This window comes from Thalassophryne amazonica, chromosome 15, assembly GCF_902500255.1.
Source record: "Thalassophryne amazonica chromosome 15, fThaAma1.1, whole genome shotgun sequence".
Taxonomy (NCBI): Eukaryota; Metazoa; Chordata; class Actinopteri; order Batrachoidiformes; family Batrachoididae; genus Thalassophryne; species Thalassophryne amazonica.
The window spans coordinates 25511078-25537538 of NC_047117.1; the positions used below are offsets into that span (position 1 = coordinate 25511078).

The 26461-nt window shown below is 41.0% G+C and overlaps 1 protein-coding gene and 1 long non-coding RNA gene across 2 annotated transcripts in view; one reads left to right on the plus strand and one right to left on the minus strand.

Annotated features, from left to right (window-relative positions):
* bnc2 (basonuclin 2) overlaps positions 1–26461 on the plus strand; it is a 414234-nt gene that overhangs the window by 354645 nt on the left and 33128 nt on the right.
* LOC117526880 lies at positions 7839–25510 on the minus strand. Its single transcript, XR_004565377.1, has 3 exons — positions 25497–25510; positions 14947–14952; positions 7839–7930 (listed from the first exon to the last, which is right to left on the minus strand). It is a non-coding gene; the product is annotated as an uncharacterized LOC117526880 (long non-coding RNA).

Sequence of the window (26461 nt, forward strand, 5' to 3'; positions counted from 1 at the left end):
TAAGGAGCTTCAACTAAAGAGTGCACAAATGTGGGATGGTGGCGTGTCTTTATTTCTACGTGCAATGGCTGAGGTGTATAGTGACTGCATTGTGCCATGTGCACTCTGAAAGAAGAGGTCACTACAACAGTGCTACCTATGTCCTGCTTGGAGATATTATCCTGCTTGTTGTGCAACTCTACTCCTAATTTTCATGACACATACAGAAAAAATTAATCTGAGGTATCAAGAAGAGTTCGCCTGCCTGGATGGAGATGCAGCCAACTCGAACCGTGCACGGGCTGAAACAAGGCACACTCTCTGGCTGAAAATGCTGGGCAGCATCACTCAGAGCAACTGGGTGACCTTGGCAATATGCAACTTCATGTAAAGTTGTCTTGCCCATCACAGAAAAACATTTAAATAGTAAATAGACTGCATTTATATAGCGTTTTCCATCTGCAGCAGACGCTCAAAGTGCTTTACACATTATTACCTCACATTCACCCCGATGTCAGGCTGCCGCCATGCAAGGCGCCCACTACACACTGGGACCCTTAGTGATTTTCTGGTCAAGCTGTGATTTGAACTGAGGATCCTCTGGTCTCAAGCCCAATGCTTTAACCACTAGACCATCACCTGTCCAAATTCATGCATATCCTTGATTCACATACAAGTATATTCACATATATATAATCTTAATTTTTGCCTTTCATACTTCACTCTGTTGTCCGTGCTGTCGCCTCTTTAAACAAATTCTGACTTCGCACCATGTAGCAATGCATCACAAATAAATAAGCCGAGCTAAACAGAGGCTCCTCGACGTGCTGTTTTTTGCTGATTTCACCCAAAATATATTTTATTCAGATAACTCTAAATCACAAGAAACTCTCAGTAGGCTTTACGATCTGGGCATCACAGCCCCCTGTGGAGATGCTCGTATTACACAAGTTTCAACATAAAAAGTGGAAAAAAATGACAGTACCAAGGCAGGGATCCCTTTTTACACCACTTTCTTATTCGGAGTTGTCAAGTCGTGACTGTTTGTCAGAGTAGTGTGACATCAGTAGTCACCGTGTAAAGTGATACAGCCGGAAATGGGATTTCTGTGAAGCACTTAAGTCATGCTATTTTACATGTTTTATTGCTGTTTTGATTAGAGTTAAAGTTACAGTAAGAGCTACAATAGTTTTAGCCACATTCAAAAATGTCGGACAACTTTTTCTGCCTGTGTGTAAAAACTGGAGATCATGGAAGGATACCTTCATCATCACTATTGTGCTGTCACGGCTTTGGACAGAGATGCAATTGCTCTTTTTTCCACTCTCATTTCAAAAATACTATAATGAGCATATGTGCCTTTTAGATGCTAATTTAATTGTAGATGGAACAGGAGTTTACTTTCTGGACTGCTTTGATGATAGAACAGCCATTTAGTCACTTTGAGAAGTGGCCTGAAGGATACAGAACCAGCCTTGACCAGAGGATTGTAGGTTCAATCCCCAGACTAGATGGACAAAAACACAAACATGCGTGAATGCAAAACATCATTGTCACGCATTTTGAGTCTCTGGCTTGTCATGGCACCATCGAAATATTGTGCATTTACCATTTAGCCACTTGCCTAGTCTTGAGCAGAAAGATTTTCTTGAGGGTTTAAATACACCTGTATGCAGCGGTATTGTTTTGGCCCCTTTTTGTCATGGAGAAGACACTGTTCTGTGAGTTGCTGTGTGGCCGGGGTGGCGAGCAACAGGATCTATAGTTCTAATGCCATCCACAGATAAAAAAAAAAATGAATCAGAGATATCAAAAAGAGTTTCCCTCTCTGGAGTTATGTGGACATGCAAGACAGATTCTGAAAACTTGGCTTTTCCTCACAACTGCCAAATAGTGGAGGAAGACTCAGCTACTTCAAACACTGGCAGGAGATAGCTGCTTTCAAATAAGCAATTGTAAATAAATAGTAATCTATTATATAATTTCAAGATTTTAAAATGTGCAAAGTGTCCAAATGACATAATTACATAAAGGCACATCCAAAGGTATAAAGACCCCCCCCCCACACACAGAGTCACTGCCCCCAACAATTTCATTGTCCATCGTGATCTTTTCCTGCAGACATATCGATGTTCTAACAAAGTTGACACAACCCACTCTGAATAGACGGTAAGAGTGAGTGATTGTGTGACTGTTTGGTGGCTGGCTCTGTGAAGGACTGGTGGCCTATCCAACCTGACTACCTAAAACATATTCCTCCACGTGTCGATATGTAACGCAAAGGGGATACGTAATGCCCCTTTCACACCAGGCCAACATAGAGTTGTGTAATGTGGCGAACCAACTATGCGGAGCTTATGCAGCCCTACGTGGCAATTCGCTGAGGGACACAAAGGGGTCAGCGAAATAGATGCAAAAAATTAAACATGCTTACTTTTTAGCAGAGTGTTGCAAAGACTTGCATAGAGCACAGTGCTTTATGCAGGTCTATGCAACACTGTGCTACTGTATGCAAGTCGACGCAACACTGAGCTACTGTACAACATGCCTCCACAATTGTACGCTACGCTATGCCCGGCACTGAACAACCTTCAAAACGTGCCGAGCTGGGAATAAGAATGTGTTGACCCAACTATAGTCAAAGACCAAGGTCAAAATTTGGACCTAATGCTTAGGTGGTACAGGGTATTCAGAATGGGTACACCAACGAACTGGTTCAAAAGACACCTGTGGTTACTATTAAACACGAATATGAATTCATAGATCACATTTCTATTGGTCTATTGGAAACTGGACCTTGGGTCTTATACATTATGAATAAATCCGATAATCAGAGTTTGGATCAATGGGTTCATCACAATGGAAGGGCTGTGTGATAAATTGGTGTCATTTGGGACATAACTGATCAAATCTCAAGGCCACACAAAAGCATATATTGTGCTATCACTGAAGGTGCATACCCCTTCTCTTCATTGGTTGAATGTACAGTCACTGCTACAGCAATAACTTTCAGCAACTCATGACTAAGAACACATGTCCACAGCGCAAGACGAGCGCTGTCTCAGCTTCTTCTCTAAACACTGTCATCTTCCATTAAATATAATTATTTGAAGATAATTCTTTGACTTGAATATGCAGCTCATGTGCACCGTATTAGTTTACACACTGTGATATAGATTAAAGGCTGGATTGTGGATGTTCCGCGCAGAATGAAGAGTCAATACACGCCGCACTTTTTCCTCTCAGGAGACACTTAAGTAATTACGCTACATTTGAAAATCATTTTGCATGCTTGGTGGCCATGTCTCTTTCAAAATGTGAGAATAGGTGAGCCAATATAAGTTTAAATTTAAATATCGTAGATATGATGGATTAGGGCTTCCCATGGGGCGTGCACTCGGAGTTTGATCAAACAGCACTGTGGCTCTACACGGACTTTTCCCCAAAAGAACCCGTATGTTAAGGCTGACTTCAAAGCCTAGCAGCCAATCCTGCAGCTTTATCCAAGATACCGGTTTGAATCCCTGGCTGCGTTTCTTCCCATGGCCCTCATCCATTCACTTTCAATCCACTCCTGAAGAAAGTGGCATCTGTCTGCTGTAGTTCGCCGAATCTCATGGGGTCTCCAGATCTGAGGGAAAAAGGAAAAAGAAAAAAGGCGGCCACCACACTGCTTTTCACTTTTTTCTACCCCTCTGCATTGCACTAGCATGTCATAATTACAATGAAAAAGAATATTCTGCCCATATTAATGGGGTGCCATGTTTCTCTTCAACCCCTCCGAAGACCGTGTTCCTCGCCCGCTCCTCGTCCTCTGATATGCGCTACACTGATCAGTGTAATAGGATTCTCTGCACATTTGCCTTTCTCTTTCTACTCAGTGTCCGTGTCTCGAGAGAACATTCTCAGCCGGTCCTACCTGCCGCTGAGGTGTGGCCGGCGCGCCCCACGAGAGGCGTGCATAGTCAACCCAGCTCTAATTGAAATAGGAAATCTGCCAGTGCTCTCATCGGGAATTTTTATTTACCTCAGCCCTGCTCTGCCATATCTACTTTTCAAAGACTGCGTTATAATTAACTCCTCAAACAGAATTCCCCTCTTTCCGTTTGCATCCATCATTCCATATGTCCTTTTTTGCAGTGGAAAGAGGAAATGGCTGCTGTGTTTTGAAGTGGCTTTTGTTTCATGGTTTGTTTTTGTAGAGGGAAATTGAATTTTACTTCAAGGTCAGCGACACTAATGACAGAGTGGGAAGGTGTTGATCTGGTGCAGGACCAGTTTGTCTAGCAGCATCCCACTGCATCGATCTGCAAGAGAGTCTGTAGTCTTGCATCGATTGTCACACTGTGGTGGAAATCACTTGTGCAGCATAGCTGATTATTTGGAACTGCCTGATCTCTCAGGGAAAACAAGACTTACAATAAATTGATTTTCTTTTTAATTTTGAAAGAAATTTTAGGACTGTTTACAAGTTATACCATCAATCGCCCACTGCTGATGACTCCCAGTGCAGACCAGTCTTTTTAAACCCAGGTCAGTCATTGTATAGTCATATGTATAGCTCTTTGGGATCTCGTAAAACTTTGATTGATCAACTGCTTCTAATTATCCTCTTGCCTATTTTAAGTTGGTTCCTTGGCTGTGGAAAAGCCTAGGCGTGCACCCTGTAAAATGCAAGGAGTGACTTCATAAATGGAAAATTAATAAATGATAACTCAAAACCAGTGAATGGGATCACCTTGTATTGCTCCACGTTAGTAGCATATAATGAGGGAAACCTGCTTACAGTCTGGTGAATCCTGATGGACCAGATCAATAAAAAAGAACAGTTCATTTTGTTTATGTAATAGCTCATAAATCTGGCTGCTACCTGCTGCACAGACAGGTGACAGAAAAGTAGGAGCAGGTGTACTTGATTGTGACATGTACACCATTTCCACACAGAAAGGTACTAAATCAGAGAAGCAAATCAGAGTTTTCTGATTATTTCACAGCAGTTATGTTTAAATCTCAAATGGCATGGTCATACATCCACACAACCCTGCAGAAAGGATTTTGTGTGAAATTAATCACAAAAGATAAACAAGACAAGGAGATATTGGATCAAGGAATGGAGTGAATGGGTCAAGTGAGAAAGAGAACCGTATTAAATCAGAGAAGTAAACAGTTGTTTTCTGATTATTCAACACTGATTACATTCTAAACCTCAAATAACCTGGTCACAAGTCAACACAACCCTGCAGAAAGGATTATGCATCGTATGTGTGGTTTTAAAGTAACATGTAGCTTGATGTGACCTTGTTTGTGGGTTTCTTTCATTTCTGAAGCCTTGGTCTGGTGGGCATCAAGGCCACCACTGGTTACCCAAGGCCATCAAATATGGCTATTGGGTATTGCGAAGGCTTTTCGTCTGTCCGTCTGTCTGTGCTCAGCATAAGTCCAGTCCAGCCAGACTCTTGAAATTCACAGGGAACATTCTTAGGACACAGACCTTGGACAAGTTCAAAGATGGCTAACCTTGATGTATTTTAAGAAGTTAAAAAAATCACATTCTGTTCTGGTCTCTTCAAAACCACTTCATTTTGTGTGTTTATATACATGTTTCTCACATATTATGTAAATCTAGGGAGACACAAATACTTCTAAATCTGAAAACACAGTTTTTGCAATCTAATAACACCTCTGAAATTATTTAAAAGACATTTCACTGAGGTTAGCATGGTGACGTCACTTACTGGTGTAGCTACGTGCTAACAGCTTCGATTCTGGTATATTATGTAAAAGCTAGTGAGAAGTAAACACTTCTGAACTGAAAATGCTGTTTTTGTAACCTGATAACACCTCTGTGAGTCATTTACGAGACATTTTGCTGACATTAGCTTGCATGCTAACTTTTGCTAACTCAAACCTAACTTCCTATGGTGTTAAATTTGTCTCATTAATAATTACAAATACACAGAGGTTGATCTACAAATATACCTTGATTTGCACATGAACAAATGATGATTTGATTTGAACTTGTATAAATTGTACGTAAGACAACAGGATCTTAATAATTAATTAAACAACTGCAAATTCTAAAGACCACCATGCTCATACGGCCGAGGGTATTTTAGCATTGCGTTATATTTTTAGCTTATAGTTATGCATATTAGGCTCAGAAGATTTCCCCTAGGTCTTCATTGGATTGGGTAGAAATGTCTACTATGGTCTAAAAACAAGGATAAATATGATCTAGATGGTGATCTACCAATGAATGCAACACATAAAAGTTCACACCCTCTTCCTCATATTATGGCTGATGCTTAAAATAGCAGTTGAAAGTATATTTAGAGAAGCACAAAGTGAGCACAACACGCATGCCTACAGAGGCATAAAAATCCAGCCACTAGCGGCGTTGCTTATATGCAGCACGGCGAGTTATGTTGAGGTGCCCTGCAGTGTGAGTAAATGTGTGTCACTTCCCCCACAAATGGAAACATTTAGACACTGAAGTGTGTCCTGAGGTGAGAGCTCTAGAAGCTCTTGCTCATAAAGTAGCAGGGAGACGGCCTGTGGAGGAAATGAGCTCGGCAGACTGGAGGTAGAGGAGCGTGACACATGCACGGAGGACCTCACACACAGACAGGTGAACCACACGGCAGTGACTGCTGTGCTTGTGCTTTTCAGTACATCTATCACTCTCTTTGTTTACCACTGGTTTTGATGCTTAGTGTGTTTGGCGTAAGGGTTACTTAGGGAGACTAAAGGTCCGTTTCCACCACCGGAACTCGGAACTACTTCTCAGATGTTGTGAATGTTTGCAGGAAAGGCCCCGTAATTGGCTTTCTCAGTCAATGTGGCTCCAGTGCGGTAAAGACCCGCCAGGATCACACAGCCAGTACGCAGTGATGTCATAATTCAGCAACAGTTTTGGACGCAACATACGAGGGTCGGCTGAACGGTTCTGCCTCCAGTGTGATTAATTCAATAACAACCAAGATACTGCAGTGAAACTGGTATGAGAATAATCCTTTACTTATTAACTATCGCTACACCAAACAGTTTCCTAAAAAAAAAAAAAAATGGCAACGTACATGGATGTGTATTTGAAATAACGCGCTGTTAACAAATTCCTCACAGTGGCGGGATGTGCACCTATGGACATTCATCGATGATTGAGTGCTGTCTATGGCCATGCTTATTTAGATGTCAGTACAGCAGTGTTGCCAAAGTTACTTTCAAAAGTTACTTTTTTAGTTTCTTTATACAGTTACTTCATTAGCAGCTTTATGCATTTACTTTAGTAACTAATAAGGTAACTAGTAATCTAACTTGGTTACTCTTAAGACTGAAAAATCAGCAAAGTAACTAATCAGTAAAGTAAGTAATAGTTACTTTGCTGAGTACTCAATCTTAAAAATAAGTTAGATTACCAGTTACTTTATTAGTTACATTCAGTAGCTGTCGACAGGTTGTCCGCAGCTACTAATGCAGTAACTGTATAAAGTAACTCTAAAATGTAACTGTATAAAGTAACTTTTCAAACTTACCGTGGCAACACTGGGGTCTGTATGACCAGGCCTGTAGCGGCTGCCCCATAACAGCCACAGATGCACAGCATCAAGTGCAGGTGTGATGACACAGTCCTCAGAGAATTTTTGCAACACACCAACACTGTCAACTCTGACTGATAAGTGGACACTTTGCAAAAGCTGCATGCATGCTTGAAGAAGCAGGTTTGTCCTGGAAAAAAAAATGCATTCTCCAGCATGACTACAGGCACGGTACTGACATGGTTGTAACATTGTAACAGCTCAAAATCTTACCACACCTGCTCTGCAGTCCAGATCTTGTGGCCTCTGCCTTGTTCCTTTTTCCCCAAGCGGAGAGAACACCATTACACTAATGCCGCAGAGTTGCAAGCAGCTGTGCATCAATGCTGCTGAGAGAAGACGCCCTATTTCTTGACCTGATGGGAACCAAAAACATGTCCGGTGTTGGTGTAAGTGTGTGGAACAGGAAGGTGACTATGTGGAAAAGTAATGGCACTGCCTGATAGAGAACATTCCAGGCTTCAAGCAGATTTGTGATTCATGCAAATATCTGGCCTGTTATTGAAATAATCAAATAGGAAGCAGAATTTTTCAGCTGACCCCCAAAATAAAGCCAACAAGACCTGTAACTCCTCATTGATCCATTTGTTTCTCCATATTCTGTTTCGGTTCTTCTGCTCTTGATTCATTAGTGGGGCTTGGTGCTTACTGTAGCATCTTCTCCTGCATGAATTAACATCCAGTCAGTACTGAGCCCTGGACAAGCGTTTTCAGGGTCACTCAGAAGAACCTAACCTAGAGCAGGCGCTTGTCTCACCATCAAAAGGCCCTAAAAAACACTTTTCAGGTGCAGTCTCTGAGTTGGAGATGCATACAATGGTCTCCCATGAGTTCTTGTTTGAAAAGGGGCTTCAAGATGAGGAGTACAAGTTGCACTGTGAGGGAATGTCCGCTACAACACTTTGGCCATGTGGTGCATTTCTCTGGGTATGATCTGGCACGCAGATGCCCCAATGTTGAGGTCCCCAGCAACTGGAGATCAAGGGGGACCCATGTTTCACCTGGGTGTGCAGCTTGATGGTTACTTTCAAGAGGTGGGGATGGTCCTGGTTACCTACCTGGGTGGTTGCAATCTAGGACCTAAGGCATGGTGTGGTGGATGTGGCAATGGGTGGCACCAATGCATACTCTCAGACCTGACCTGGCATAACGACAGCCAGTCCATGACGTGGAGTTTTCAACCATTCTAAACAGGTGCAGTTCTTGCCAAAATCATGCACTGTACTTATAATTCTTATGATTAAATTAACAATTAATGGAAAAAAATATGAATATTAAATTTGACTTATTTTTGGCTCATGTTCTGGGAAAAGAAAAAGGGTGTTAGGGTCAGCCTAAACTCAGATTTGCTACATTTTTGAAACACTTACAAGAAAGACATTCATAGAAACAATTCAGAATAAACCTGCAGGCAAATATATGTTTCTCTTCTCCACTATGAAGTCCAGTATATTGTATATTTCTGTCATAATATACCAAGTTAGTGCTTGACACACTGGCCCTGTTTTTAGCTGGTTAGCTGCTAGCATTAACTGCTAATTGTAGGTTGCCAAGTGAAAGAGGCTGTGTATTTAGTCATATTTTGGCAAAAATCAATTAGGCTCGAGATTCTGCAAAAGGATCGGGCATGGTTAGTGATCACACTAGATACATACTGTGCCTGAGTCCACGTCTTTCAGTGGACCCAAGCAAGGTATGGATCACCCTCACTCATCAAATAAACTGGGGGAATTTGGGGGTGAAATGTGCTTGGATTGGTAGCAGGGGTGGTGGCCAAGTGGCTAATGTTTAGTTTTTAGTTTATATAGCACCAAATCACAACAAAGCTGCCTCAAGATGCTTCACATAAGTAAGGTCTAACCTTACCAACCCCTAGAGCAAACACACAGGTGACAGTGGTAAGGAAAAACACCCTCTGATGATATGGAGGAAGAAACCTCAAGCAGACCAGACTCAAAGGGGTGACTCTCTGCTTGGGCCATTCTACCAAAAAAGTTTACAATACAGAGCACAACACAACAACAATTGATGAGAGTCCATGCAGGCGTCCAGTCCACCGTCAGGAAGGAAGGGGGTTGAGGAGGGGGGGGTCATTGAGCCACTCGTTGGCTCTATTCCTACAGCAGAGTCTGTCCTGCGTCCACCACAGAAATCATCCAATCCATCACGTGGATCCAGACGCATCTCGGACAGAGAAAAAAAGAAAACAGAATCACTCGGCCAGAAAAACTACACTTGAGGTATAATTCATCAGCATTAAGCTACAGGAAAACAGAAGAAATACTAAGGTGTTCGCCGGCCACTAGCCCTAAGCTTCACTAACAGACCCAGACAGTGCACTTGGTTTCTGTGTACTTGGTTTCAGTGTGGAAGGTTCCCGATTCAAACCCCACCCCTGCCACATGTCTTCACATAATGTGGAGTTGCGTCAGGAAGGGCATCCGGCGTAAAACCTGTGCCAATTCAACATGCAGATCCACCTTGGATTTGCTGTGGTGATCCCAAGTGCAAACAAGGGAGCAGCTGAAGGAACTTACTTTTATGTATGTCCTTAAACCCTCCCCTACTTGTAAGGTTCGTGACCCCTGAATTAACCAAAGGCCAACTGCCCTGAATAACTTGTTGTGAAGCATCATCTGTTTTGCCTGTATGCCTTTTTCCTGTCTGTCCATCATACCATGCACACAAGACTTTTTTTTATCCCGGTCAAGCTGTCTTCCAGGTGCAAGAAGGTGATGATTGTCTCTGTCCTCCGTATTTGCTCTTCCTCTGTCAGTGGTCTGTTGGGCAATTGGTCTGACTTCACTTCACCTTAGACAGGAAAGGAGAAATGGGCAGGGAGGTTTCGGGCAAAGAGGTTGGGAATGAGTAGGAACGGAAGTGACTCCTGAGACCTTAAAGCAAAGCTATCTGATTTATTGACTATATCAAAAACACAGAGACTTCAAAGTCAGATGAATTCTTTTGTAGGTCGGGCTGTTTTAATGGTGATGAGGATTAGCATGCATTGCAAGACTAAAGGGTTTTTTTTTGTTGTTGTTTTTTTAGTCAAAGCCATACCAATAAACAATCAGCACATTAAGGGGGGGGCAAATGAAATCAATTCATCCATCTCAGATGAGTGCGGAAAACGAGGCGTGAAGCAGAAACTCTGTGTGTTTGGAGTGGCTAATCAGGACCCCATTATAGGGCATCTCAGCATGGCGCAACTCTGATTGTTTATTAGAATTTCACCAAGCTAGAGCCGAGCAAGAGAAATAGGGAGTAATAGCAGTAATAAATGGATATTAAATGGATACCGAACAGAGACACACATGCAGCTTTGGTGAATGCCAGCCCCTGGGCCTCTAACAAAAAGGGCTCTTGTAAAAGTGGGGGGGGGGGGAATAAAATCTACCAGCTCTGTGCATATGCTTGGCTCTGTCCTCTTAAAGACTGTCTTATTAAATGAGTAAGTGGCTGAGTGCTGGGACCACCGAGCGAGCTGTGCTGTCACTGGCACACTGCACTCTGTGGGCTGAGTGCTGTAGGCACAGAACGGAAATGATACAAGGTCCCCAGAAATGATGGTTTAACGCTATGATGCATCAGTTCCCAGCACTCGCTGCACACCAGTGGCACGTCCAAGTGTAGTTTGTGTGCACGTGTGTAGTCAGTCAAAAGAGTAATCGGCAAAGAGAGCAGGGCCTTCTGGGGTGAGACCAGTAGGCTGCTACAGGTGACTGGCCTACATCGCTACAACAACATAAAACATACCCTGACATAGGTGCAGGCAACATCTAAGTCTTGTAAGGGCCCTAATGTAAGATGACCCTGATTATAAGATGATTCCCTGTTTCAAGACAAAAATATTTTCTGAAGACAGACTGTATATATACGAGAAAAACCATGTGTGACGTCACCTTTTGGTTTTCTATAGAGACCCAGAATATGGAAGTAAATCTGTGCCATCAGAGTTTGAATTTGAATTTTTATGGTTGAATGTTTTTAGCATCAAAATCAACCTATAAAAAATTCAACTTAAAAAAATTCAACCTCAAAAAATAGAAAAGCAGGGAGAAGCAATCGATCCCTGTCTCAATCATCCAACGTCACAGATTTACTTCCATAAACGTTGGATGATTGAGACAGGGATTGATTGCTTCTCCCTGCTGTTATATTTATTGAAGTTGATTTTATTTTATTTATTTATTTATTTATTTTTTTGAGGTTGAATTTTTTGAGGTTGAATTTTGTGGGGTTGAATTTTGTGGGGTTGAATATTTTTAAGGTTGATTTTTTTTTAGGTTGTTTTTGTTATGTGTCGGACGCAGCTCGGAGAACCGACCAGCGTTTGAAGGACCCAGTATGAAATAAGCAGAGCACGGTACAAAGGCTAACTGAATTTAATACATAACAGTGAAAATGTAATAACAGAAAAGTGCGGCCTGGCGTGGTGCGCTCCCAGCAGCGCTAACGGTCCGGAGCCAGAAGCTGTTTCGGACCCAAGGACCCCGCCGACACCCCCCAGGTGGCCGCAACAACCGAGTCTGTGAAAGAAGGAACCATTATGTGAGTCCACACTCTACACACAGAACACTTAAAGGTGTACAAACAGCAAACACTTCCTGGCTTGATTACTGATCAGCTTCCCAACCTGCAGGCATGGAACATCCCGTTCACAAAACTCCACCGCAGTGGAAGCTGATACATGACTAACATACAGCTCAATACAATAAGGTGTGAGGGACACCACATTTACTGACTGTATAACTGTTAGTCACAAAATCCAACGTACCTCAGGAAGTGTGCTGACGAGCGTGAGACCTCACCCCCTCCTCTTTCACAGACCGTGCATCAAACCTGGACATTCTCAGCGTCCGCTGCTGATGAGATGGCTCCCAAGACGACGATCTCACCCGTCTGGTCACAAGGTCGAGTCTCTGGCAAATACACACTGTGCACTCCAGTCTTAAATGCCAACATGCTCCAATCCATCCAGATGCACCTCAGCTGTGAGTCCTGACGAGTCGCAGGTGATCAGGGTGAGGTCCTGACAGCCTCAGCAACACAGCCACTCAGTCCCAAATGCACGCCACCTGGGAGGAAAACAAAAAGACAAACAAACCGGCAGCCAGGCCCCCCCAGCCATATAACAGTTTTGAGGCTGAATTTTTTGATGCTAAATAAACCTTAGAAATTCAACTTCAAACTATGGTTTTGATGCTAAAAAAATTCAACCATAAAAATTCAAATTCAAACTCTGATGGCACTGATTTACTTCCATACCAGACTTTCCATTCCAGGCCAAAAATGACAGCCTCTGGATGTTGCCATGTTGGCAGTGCTTACTCTACCTACATCATGACCTATATTTGGGTAAAGAAGTTGAGCATGGGTGAGACCATGCGTGACCTGGACAGGATGAATGAAGCTTAAATATGTACCCATCTTTGAGTCCAAACCAGCTAAGCTAACAGGCTAACCTTGGTTTTGTTGTTCATTAAATCATATTGTTCAGAATGTGTGGTGGTTTTCATAATGGTTGGCTTTTCTTTGGCCATTAAAAATTATGACTCAGTTATTCCCTCAGTTATTGTGGATTAACTGGTAGCATAGAAAAATTAAATACGACTATAATTTCACTCTATGCAAATACTGGAGTACAGACATCTTAGGTGATCTACACTACAAAACAAAACACCACTTCAAAACAAGCCATATTATTTCAGATATTTATTATTAAATGCTCAAAATGACAGAAATGGTTTTTCACAGTAGCTACAACTAGCACCCTTTGAGTTACCACAATTTGGAATTCTGCTCACAGTGGCAACACATGAGCTGACGCACAAAGCAACAATGCCCGTAATTATGCACAACTTTATGGATTAAAATGTCTTAACTAAGAAGTTAGAAAAATAATAATAATGAAAAACAAATGACCCACTACAATTGTCATGGAGAGAAACTAGATAAGAAGGCCAAAACTGCTTTTTGTACCAGGCTGTAAAGTTGTTTATTTCTGCTCTAAATTTGGACATTTTAACATGGACCTCTAGGGGAATCTGCTGCATTTTGGAGGCAGTCTCAAGCCAAGTCAAGGAACTAGAACTTTTTCTTCTTCTAGCTGTGCCTCATTTTGGGCCATTAAAGCTTACCACTTGGCTTTTATTTGACAGTTGTATTAAACCAATGCAAACTGGCCTATCTTGGCTCTTCAGATCATTATGCCACTCAGTCCTGCATGCACAGAAAGTTGCATCCAGGACTTTTAAATCCCCAAATGAGCCTCAGAGATTCTTGTGAAGGGACAAGGAAAACAGCTACATGTACTTTATGAGAGCATAAAAAATTATTTTCATGGCTAGGAACAAACACGAAAATCTAAAAAATAAAATAAAATAAAATACAATGGGTGCGCACTGTTCTGAGGACAACAGATGGATGAGTACGGTGCATGACGTGTTGTGATTCTGTTACTCTTAAGATAGCATCTCTCCTGATGCAGTTTGGGTAGCAAAAATAATGTAGGTCCATATCTTGCAACAAAGCTGCGGGAAGGAGGCAGAAGTTGCAGTCAGGAGGAGCGTGAGGGAAGAGGGATTCTAGAAGAATTGAAATGATAGTGAGTCATTCTGTTATTTGAGAATGTTTTATGCTGTTCTTGTGGTGAGCTTGTTAAAGTTACATAGATAAGTGATTGTGATGTTTTTGTGAACAATAAGTAGATTAAGGGTTATTGCTGCCACCTACTGTTGCGGATTTATATATAAAACATATGAAAGGTTTGTTTGTGATCATAAGATGATGCTGTGTGTTTTTTAGATGTATATACTTGGAAAAACCTTGTCTTATATTTGGGCCAATACGGTACTTGTGTCAGCCTGGCCTCTGTGTCGTCTCCACCTTTAAGTTTGCGTGTTTGCGTGCGCACACGCACAAACGTGCTCTTCTCATCTTCAGGCTCTAAGGCTCATTGCCAAATAGCATTTAGTGCCAGGCACTGGCTTATCGCCTCATCAGTGCACGCACGCACATGCAGTTGCATTCTTACTCTAATCAAATAAGCTTGTTGCAAGAGTTTGTATGCAAGCGCACGCGCTCACATAAACACAGCCATACACAATGATCCAGCCTCCACATAAACAAAGATAAGAGCAGGAACGCTCAGTGCAAAGCCCCGAGAGGTGCAAAGCTATTACTGAGAGACCGCAGTCGCGTGGCTGTGTAAATGTGTATGCATGCTGGTTGTAGCCCTGTTTGTGTTTATAGAGCACCAGTTACAAAACCGAGCTCCTGGAACAGCAGCTAAGAGTTTTGTGTGTCTCCACCGTGTGCTTCAGTGTTTCAATGTTAACCAAAGCTACCTGTTTAATGGGGAAAATGCAACTGGTAGCTTGAAGTGTCAAGCTGCTCTCCCTTCCAGATCTTTGCCACCAGCCATAATGGCAAAAACTGCCTGAAATTAAATCACAGCAAGTCACTGAAACATGTGCCAAAGGGTCCTGACAGTTTGACAATGGCTTTGTCAGCTCCAATGTCTCACATTACGAAGTGTCTTTGTTAACACCTTCGTCAAGCAGTGCGGCCGACTTCGCTATAGCATACGCTGTCTCCATCTTGATCCCTGACAAAATCCAGCCTGTCGAGGTGACACGGTACAAAGCATTTTCCCACTTTGCTGAGCTGACAAACCAAATTACTGTGGTGAAATTCCTGGGATCAATCCGAGATCAAGTCTCCTTAGAGCTGTGAGGTACACGCCCAGTGCTCCTCAGGAAAGGAATTTCTCAAGATTCCACTGATTTCCTCCATTCCCAGTTCTGAAGACAGAACGTGTCTTAAAGCTTTGAAATTACTCACTGAAATTTTAACCTTTCAGAGGATAAAGCAGATTAGAAATGCTTGTACAATGGTACCAAAGAGCCATTTAATCAATGTCAAGCAATAAACTTTTAAAATAATCAAACTGATAAAAGTGTTTGCACTTTCTTTTAGTATTTGGATCAGACAGAATTGGATAGAGAAATTAGTGAAATGTTTTCAAATAATTTGACAGAATACTGTATTTGTAGAGGGAAAACTCAAAGCTGAAAGGATCATTTTCTTCAAGTTTCTTCTGACTTCAACATTATTTCTTCAGTGCTGTCAGTATTTGATTAATGCTGGGGGGGGGGGGGGGGAGTCACATTACGGCTAGCATATTTTTTAACAGAAACAGGACAGAATGGAAGCAATTGTGCGATCATTGTGGAGCTAATCATACACACATATTAATGCTACAACTGAAATATTAAACTGTTCATGTAATCTAACCTGATGAACACACAGTATACATTTGTTAGCAGATAGGCTTAACAGGCTTATTTCTGAGCCAGCTAAGTGCTAGCTAGCTAGTCTTACAACTAGAGATGACATAAAGGAACAGTTAGTTGATGGGGGTGTATTTTACAACTGACTCTAAAATATATATACCTGTATTTCTAACAGTTGATAGTTCAGTTTGGCAAAGTTGGCTAGCTAGTAGCGATTAGGGTCCCTTCATTGAGAGAGTAGCATCAACTGAGAACAAGGCGCCATTTTGGGGCCAACTGTGTTGAATTACTGAATGAACCTTTTGTGTTTACAAAAATTTTTTTTTCATTTAACCACATACAGCAATACATCCAGGTACAGGTACTATCAAAATAAATATAAAAATAGTTAAGCTACCAAATTTACAATTTATGATGATTTATTTAATTAATTTAAAGCCTGATTTACGCTTCTGCAGCTCTGTAACTCCGTGTCATGAAATGATGTGTGTGACAGTTTTAACATTCTCCATCGCTGGATTATGCTTTATTATGGATGAATTTGACCCTCAACAAGCTTTTCTTTCAACAGTCATCAACTCCAATTCAAAGGTAAGCTGTGCAATTTCATCTTTTTTCGACTCCATGTTGTAAAGTTGTGGACTTTTTTGCCAAACGAATGTGGTCCAAAAATGTAACCAGCATGCGCACTGCAAAAACTATTAAAATATGATGGGAGATGAAGGAGTGAAAGTAGAAAAGTGTCAAATAACAGCCTTTTGCTGTGTCTGATTTAACAGGTGCACATCAGAGTCTGAGTCTGAATAGGGTGTGAAAAAAATAAACGACTGGTTTTTAAATTAGAAAAATAACTCCGGTCCCAAATGCGAGGGTTTTTTAATGGAAATACATTGTGATTGAATGGGACACTGTATCCATTGTGAGCGAAAAATACGTTATACAAAATCTGTTATATATGGTGTTTATTACATGGAAAATGATACAAAAACATTGGGACTTTTTTTGTCCGGTGACTGTGAATATCTGGTTTATACGATGAGGGTTTAATTGAATTTTACTGTACATGGGCCTGAACAATAAGTTTACCTCTCAAAGCTTTGACGATGAAGTTGCTTCCATCCCACACAGCTGACTTTATTTTCCCAAATTTTTGTTCTGCTCAGATCTGAAGGGAATTTGTACATCTTGAAGCCCTTATGTGTATTTGTGCCTCCAAATGCACAGCAACTCGGAATTTTCAGTGAATAAATGAATAAAATAGCTGATTTACATGCAGATAGATTAACAACAAATGCTATTTTGGCCCCAAGATGGCACCACGAGTCACGTGACCGTTTTTATTCGACTCCTCGTGTCGCAGTAGTGGGGGGGTTTCATTGCTACTTCTTTTGGAGAATGTGTGTTTTCCTTGTTTTAAGTAAGGTGAAGTCATAGGTGAAGCCCATCGAATGTATTAAGACTTCTTAAGTTAAAGAGTTTTATTGTCATTTTTATTCTGAAAGTCTCTTGACAACATAGCATGAGGTGATGGCTAAAAATAAACACCTTCAGGCACTTTCTTTCTGGCTGTGACAGAAATTCGCCTTTGTGTACCAGTGGAATGAATTCACAGCATTATGATCATATCACATCCTTTAGCCTTTTTGAAAGAAATGCTGCGTTGTTGAGTTTTTTTCTGCTGTTATCAGAGCGTGGCTTAGCTACCTTCTCCCTTTATGGGCATGTTTCTCTAAAGTTGTTACTGACCTCTACTTTTTAAGTCGAAACAGGTGCTATGCTTTCAACGCAATCCTGTATTAGTACAAGCACCTCAGCTCATACTCCTCTGAGGGTATATTTTCATTGCAGATTCCATTCTTGGCTCAAAGACCTGCATCTTATTTTTCATGAATTAAAAACTTCAGAAATGAAGTCACAAAAGCCACTGTGAAAGAGAAGTACTTGAGTTCTGATGTGCTCATTAAAGGGTCTATGGATCAGGTCCATTGCGGCACAACTCATTGCTCATTGCAAGAGTGTTTGTGTGAGTCTTAAAGGACCAGTTCACTTTTTACCACCTTACTCATATTAAAACACTGGGCTTCATGCACAAACATTTTTGCAAACGTCTCTTAAGTTAGTATGATGGACTCTTGTGCCACGTCAGATTTAGGAAAAGCTCATAAATACAATTGCATAAATTAACTTACTGAAATCCGCCTGTATGTACATCAGTATGTGTTCACGAGAAGAGAGACTTGAGACTATGAATAATGCCCCAAAAATTCCAAATAAGGCTATGTGCCCAACTCATACATATTTGTCAGGGATTCAATCCAGACACTAGAATGTGTAACACCGGAGAGGATCTTTTTCTAGAACTTTACTAATCGGAGGTTGACATTCCTACTCTCAGAGAAACACAGAAGAAAGCCTATAATTGTTAACAGCATGAAAAGTTGGAATTAGTGGATGTGCTAAAGCCAACAATTTGGGTGGTTTGATTGCTATTTCACACATTCCTACACTGAAATATGGAAGTAAAAGTCCAACATAAAAACAAAGTTATCATCACATCAAGGCTACTGTTGCCTGACACAGGACAGGTCAAGGGGAAGTCTTAGGTCTGGTCAGTTTGTTCATAAAGGGCAAGGTGAATGTGTATAGGCGAGCAATCCCTGATTCCTCTTTTTTTCTTCAGTGTTTTGACCACATTGCAAAATGCAAAAGATAGAGTATATCCGTTTTGGGCTACTACAATGAGGAAAATAAGTATTCGAACACCCTGTGGTTTTGCAAGTTCTCCCACTTAGAAATCATGGAAGGGTCTGAAATTTTCATCTTCGGTGCATGTCCACTGTGAGAGACATAAAAAAAAAAAATCCGGAAATCACAATGTATGATTTTTTTAATAATTTATTTGTATGTTACTGCTGCAAAAAAGTATTTGAACACCTGCCAATCAGCAAGAATTCTGGCTCACACAGACCTGTTAATTTTTCTTTAAGAAGCCCTCTATTCTGCACGCTTTGCCTGTATTAATTGCACCTGTTTGAACTTGTTACCTATATAAAAGACACCTGTTCACATAATCAATCACACTCCAACCTGTCCACCATAGCTAAGACCAAAGAGCTGTCTAAGGACACCAGGAACAAAACTGTAGACCTGCACAAGGCTGGGCTGGACTACAGGACAACAGGCAAGCAGCTTGGTACAAGACAACAACTGTTATGATATTAGAAAGTGGAAGAAACACAAGGTGACTGTCAGTCTCCCTTCGTCTGGGATTCCATGCAAGATGTCACTTTGTGGGGTAAGGATGATTCTGAGAAAGCTCAGAACTACACAGGAGGACCTGGTCAATGACCTGAAGAGAGCTGGGACCACAGTCACAAAGATTACATTAGTAACACATGATGCTGTCATGGTTTAAAATCCTGCAGGGCAGCAAGGTCCCCCTGCTCAAGCCAGCACATGTCCAAGCCCGTTTGAAGTTCACCAGTGACCATCTGGATGATCCAGAGGAGGCATGGGAGAAGGTCAGCTTTTTGGAATCACCTCCACTTACCATGTTTAGAGGATGAGAACAACCCCAAGAAAACTATCCCAACCGTGAAGCATGGGGGTGGAAACATCATACTCTGGGGCTGCTCTTCTGCAAAGGGGACAGGATGACTGCACCGTAACTGAAGGGAGGATGGATGGGGTCATGTATTGCGAGATTTTGGCAAACAACCTCCTTCCTTCATTAAGAGCATTGAAGATGGGTCATGGCTGGGTCTTCCAGTATGACAATGACCCCAAACACACAGCCAGGGCAACTAAGGAGGGGCTCCGTAAGAAGCATTTCAAGGTCCTGGAGTGGCCTGCCCAGTCTCCAGACCTGAACTCAATAGAAAATCTTTGAAGGGAGCTGAAACTCCAAACCTGAAAGATCTAGAGAAGATCTGTGTGGAGGAGTGGACCAAATTCCCTGCTGCAGTTTGTGCAAACCTGGTGAAAAACTACAGGAAACATTTGACCTCTGTAATTGCAAACAAAGGCTACTGTACCAAATATTAACATTGATTTTCCCAGGTATTCAAATACTTATTTGCAGCAGTAACATACAAACAAATTATTTAAAAAATCATACATTGTGATTTCTGTTTTTTTTTTTGTTTTTTTTTTTTTGAAGTGGGAGAACTTGCAAAATCGCAGGGTGTTCAAATACTTAGTGTCCTCACTGTATATCAACATTGTGCCACAAAGTTTTCACTATGTTGCTGAGAATCTCAGCTTTTCAAGTTTTAAAGTATGAAGAACTTCCTTGAGCTGGTGACCATGTGTTGGGCGGTAAGTGAACCCCCAGTCAACCAAGATCAACAGAATGGCTCTAGGCACTGATTAGATTGTAGAAAGCTTTCTTCCAAAAGGTCACCAATTTAGGACAAGGCTAAAACACGTGAATGTGATTGGCTGGGGATTATTTGCATCTGTTGCAGGCCTCACTAACAATTAGAATAAAGTTTGGCAAGCTTTGCACTTGTGTAATGGACTTTGTGGCGGACTTTGCATTGGATTAGGCCATGACAGGCACATATGGAGGAAAAATGGACCGAATTTAAAGCAGAGTCCCACTGTTTGTTAAATTCATTTTCAAGTTTGTCCTCTTATGCAGCTTTTATTAAGGTGAAATGATTCAGGGAAGCTGACAATAAGAAATTCTACATTATGGAGATACATTTTTTTGGTAGATATTTCAGGAAAAGTTCAGCAAAGGACAAACAAATGCCATTATTTACTGTATAGTTGTTTGATAATGAAAATGTCATTATTATGACAGGTTTTAAATGCTTGGTCTGTACTTGAATGTTTAAAGACTTTTATTTTATGGCAATGGAGTCAAGATAGAAGGGTCTTGTTGGCCAAAGTTGGTTCTATATTTTCAGCAAAATGGACACAATTGAGGAAGGGGAAGCTGGCAACACAGAAAATGAGATGATGCATTTTCTATCCTGCTTTCTTTCTTTTAACTTTTTACGGCAAGTACTGTCGCAGTGTGTAGCTGCTACAATTACATCCAGAGGTGGCAGAATTTTTCTATTAACCTTTCACTAAAACCAATGGAACACCTGGTTTATCATCTGCCGCCGACAGCCAATGTGTTCCTAGCATTAATGCATCCAGGCGGTCGAAACTATAGAACTCAACTGCTGGTGCCCAATTAGTCTTTTCTGAGATCCCAATTTTTAGAATGAAGGACACAGAGAATGACTTCTTATGGGAAATTGGGGTAACAACCTGTCTCGTTTAGCAAAGGCTGCTTCTTCTCTGCATGTGGGAAAGAATAACGCTAACCGCCTGCATGAAAGGGTAATTTCCAACTGATGTTCTTGAATCCATGTCACAACCTGGCATATGGATACAAGAGCAATCAGAGATTTCTGACGTCTGCCAATCCACATCCGGATCACCTCCAAAATTCAGAGGAGTTTTGCATGCCCTAATATTTATCTGTGGTGCAAATTTGGTGAGAATCCATGAAGTAGTTTTTATGTAATCCTTCAAAGTCTATATAAAGTGAAATCTTGATCCAATATCTGTATTCAGATCTGGATCACCTCCAAAATATAATGAAGTCTTCCATGGCCTAATACGTATCCGTGGTGAAAATTTGGTGAGAATCCATGAAGTAGTTTTGATGTAATCCTTCATAGTCTATATAAAGTGAAATCTTGATCCAGAATCTGGATCCAGATCAACTCCAAAATTTAATGGATTCTTCCATGGCATAATATGTATCGGAGTTGAAAATTTCATCAAAATCCTTGCAGTAGTTTTGACGTAATCCTACTAACAGCAATCCTGCAAAGCCTATATACAGTGAAACTTAATCCAGTATCCGGATCCAGATCACCTCCAAAATTTAACAGGTTCTTCCATGGCCTAATATCTATTTGTGGTGAAATGTTCGTCAAAATCCGTGCAGTAGTTTTGACCTAATCCTGCTAACAGCAATCCTACAAAGCCTATATACAGTGAAACTTAATCCAGTATCCGGATCCAAATCCAGATCACCTCCAAAATGTAACAGGTTCTTCCATGACCTAATATCTATTTGTGGTGAAAATGTTGTCAAAATCCTGCATAATCCTGCTAACAGACAGACAGATAAATAAATAAACGCAGGTGATTTTATTATGTCCTTGGCGGACGTAATAATATAATCACTCACTAATCCATAACGATGGCATCAGTAGCACGGAAGTGGAGATACAAGCTAGGATACGACAAGTGAGGGTGTCCTGCACCACCTACTGGTACCAAAACATTTATTTACCTCTATTTGAACCCTTTGGAGTGATCTCAGAACTTATCTCATGCCCATATATATCCTTTTCAGCTATTTTTTTTTTAATTCCCTCAAACATCACAATTCTCAAAGGTGAGATGAACAGTCCAAGGCTTGATTGCTAAGACTGTTTTCCTATGACTAAGGCTGCAGAAACAACAAAAATGTGAACTTGTCATATAAAATAAGCCGTACTGCAGATTAAAACTCAATTTGGGACATGAGTGAGCAAAGTTTTCTGCCTCTCCTCTTTTGAGCCACTGTGCTCTCCCCCTCTTCGGCTCCATTTTCATGTCAGAGGATGGAGAGATTAAAGAGACGCTGTGTCTCAACACTGAAGAACCACCATCATTCACAGATGAGCGGTGCCAAGCATTTGCTCCCTTTCTTTCTTTCTTTCTCTATCCTTGAGATACACGACATCCCCCGGTGCTCTTTGGCTCTCTTCATGCACAACCCCCCCACTCACACACACACACACACACCTGTCACAATCATGATTTACTGTCATACACTCATCGGTGTATGTGGACATGTGCACGTGAGAGGGCTTACATGCGTGCACGGCAGCGGCCACATCAAATAGACTATAGCAGAACTCCTTTGAGATATAAACCCATCCATTCTCATTCCCTCCTAGTGATTCCAATATAGGGAAAAAAAAAAAATCAAAACCTGAAGAAATTAATAAATAAAACGACAGGCAGACCACATCTGGCAGAATGTCTGTACTTAATGTTTCCAAGTATGTGTCTGGGGAGGAGATCTGGTGGGACTGAGCCTGCGTCGGCTTGGAAGGAGTAGAAACGGATGTCACACTGGAAATTTATACAGTGCAGTTCAGGGAGCAACGGCTGTAAATTGACAAGTGATGCTTGTGAGCAGCGTTGCCCGTCTGTTTCCCTTTGCTCTCCTCCTCTGTCTTTTTCTGCTCATCTTTTCTTGTCTTGGGATGGCCGTTACTCCTTACATCTGCGCTCACCGCAAGCGTTATTGTTAACAACTAAGAAATACAAAAGCAATACACAAGACATAATGGGGGGGGGGGGGACTGCTCAGAGACATGACAGAAATTTGCTTGTGTTCTCAGTGTGACAGGCAAAAAATGATTGATATTTGTGCAGAAAGTGTCTTTAATCTCTCAACAAGTGCAATGATTTACTGACTGAATATAAGCCCATAAACCCTGATTGGATGCTAATGTTAATTTGAGCAATACTCCTGAGAATTACTTGCTCTCAAGAGTTTACTGTATTGTTCTGAATATAAGACAAACATGAATATAAAAACCACTTCCCTTTTAAAGGCATATTGTTGTATTCCTTCTGAAGACCAAATCTTATTTTTTCTTTTAAAAAAGTATTGTTTGAAAATAATGACAGTAAAAGTCACATTTTATTGGCAGCACCTCATTTCTTGCTCAACCATGAACTGACACACTCACCTGTTAATCTGTTAGGCTTTCAAGACTATGCCCAGGTCTTTCAGGTCTTTTTTTTTTGGTCACCATCTTTTTATATTATACTCTGTTCCAATGTTATTTCTTGGCTACTTGAGAGTTGTTTGCTGACTAACCTGCATTTATTAGTATTGGCTTATGGTTTGCATCATAACATGTCCTTAGTCTGAAGCCAGAGAAGCATGAGCATGGCTATTAATCCCAGAGTTTGTTTTTTTTAAAACTGCACGCAAGTTTTATTTCTATGACATCAGTAAATGGCTAACATCAAACTTACAATGTGTACAATGATAAGAACACAACACTCACTCAGCTACACTTAGACTTTGTCCAACTGCTTCTATAGAACATTAGAGGGGTGGGTCACTTCAGTCCTGTGGACACACATTCATTTGTGAATATGTAGCTCAAAAGTCTGGAGTCTGAGTACAAAACAAGATGCATATTATTGTCTATTTTATTTGGTTTATTGCTTTTTACCAGCTTTCTCAAAAGCTAGTTCTTATTTCGACTGTTCCCGTTAGGGGTCACCACGGCAGATCAATTGTTTCCATCTCACCCTGTCCTCTGTAACTTCCTCTGTCACACCAACCACCTGCATGTCCTCCCTCAGTACATCCATAAACCTCCTCTTTGGCCTCCCTCTTCTCCTCCTGCCTCGTGGCTCCATCCTCAGTATCCTTCTCACTATATACCCTCTGCACATGTTCAAACCATTTAAATCTTGCCTCTCTGATTTCTCTCCAAACCATCCCACCTGAGCTGTCCCTCTCACATATTCATTCCTAATTCTGTCCATCCTCATCACTCCTCAAGAGAATCACATCTTTAGCTCTGCCACCTCCAGCTCTGCCTCCTATCTTTTTGTTAGTTTCTCAAAAACCTATTCACTGATTTTAATGAAACTTGGTGGAGATGTTCTTTACTATGTGTCCCTCCAACATGGCTGAATATGCAAAGTCACATTTATTGTTACTGTGCAAACGCAGATCAAGTCAGTCTGCCGTAAAAATGTTTCTAATGGCAGCAATCATTTTAATAATGTACGAGTCTACTCCCCATCTCCATCACATCATGACTGGAGTGGCAGCCACATGAGCCACATTTTCTGACCCACATCATCTGACTGCAGGAAGTCACACATTCACACACACGCTGGGGGGGTGGGGGGGGGGGGTTGGGGTTGTTGATGTCAGGCCAGTATAGTTGTGAAGCATGATACCGAAGCAGAGAGAGAAAGGAGAGAGGACAACAAATGTACAGTAGCTACAGTCAGCGCATTCCTTTTTCTGGCAACCAACAAGAATTTGTTACATTTCTTGGATATGTGAGATTTATTTTAGAGACACTGTAGATGGGTGGTGTAAGGAGTCACTGTTTTCACAATTTGTGCAACAGATTCAATTTCATTTTGATTTTTGTTCTGTTTCTCAGGCTTCTTATAATAATACTGAAAACCTCAACAATCATTTTCTGAAATACTGCTTGAGCTGTTTTCTGGAGTATAAATTACACCAGGTTGTTCACAGGAAGATGGAAAAACCTGTAAGTTGTACCAAAGTACAAATCACACCTTTTCTGTATTATCAGCTCTTTAATTTTTTATTTTTTTGCATTGTTGTAGTGCACTTTTTAATACTGTTATTTATTCTTTTCTTTCTTTTATTTAGTGCTTTGATTTCTGGGAAAGCTGTGTATAAATAGTTATTATTATTATTATTATTAATAACTAATCTGTAATTTTCCTGTATTTAAGTTTTGCCAGAGTATAAATTGTAGGACCTCCCAAACAAAGAAAAAACCTTCAACTTATACTGCAGAAATATATTTATTTATGTATTTATAGCGACATTTCAAAAAATTGGGTGTTGTTCCAAGAAAACATTAAATCTAGACTTGAGTTTCCTCTGTGCTTTCTGGTCAACTGCAGCTGAAAGTTCTTCTGTTCACCTTTAACTCCTCCAGCATCATCATAGGTGACTTGGTGGCTTCCCTCACTAATTTTGGCCTTGCACCATCACTCAGTTTTTAAGAACTGCCTTCTCCAGACAGATTCATAAAAACTGGCTGCAAAAGTGATTATTTATTTGTGTTATGCTCAAAAGGTGCCCATGCATAAGCACACCATTATTTTGACTTTGAAATTTTCATTTAAATCACATTGTAGACATTTGTTTTCACTGTGAGTTTAAGCACATAATTGTCAAAATTTTAATGTAGAGATTCTTGAATTCTCTTTTTTAAAATGTCATGTCACAGAAAAATTTTAGTCTGTGAAATCCTAGGGGTGTCCAAACTTTCCTTTGCTGCTGTATTTTCCAGTGTTTTGAAGAATGGTTTGTACTTCCGTGTTGCTACACTCTTGCATAATCTGGACCACTGTTTCGGGCAGTGCTACGCATGAGTATAGTACCAGAAAACATAGCACAACAAGCCTTGGGCGGCGGGGGGGAGCAGTGGTTTTTACCCTGTTAGCACATCACAGCATAAACCCTCATCAGATTCAGCTACGCCTCTGCTATATCTGCAAAAAATTGGGTAGATGCAGTAAGAATTTGTACATCGTAGGAACACAGCAGAAACTGATATGGACTCGTATGATCTCCATGGACGTGGTCAACCTGTTCAAACAATATGTAGCAAGGATGCGGTCTAATCAGGATGTAGTAAGAACTTGATAATAATGTAGTGACTGCACTGTTGTAATTAAACCCAGCAGGGACTTTGTTGATGTAGTACAAGTGTAACACGGACGGGCTCGCCCAGCAGCATTGTGTGGACAGCTCTATGAACGAGCTGTGCTGGCCGTTGTCTA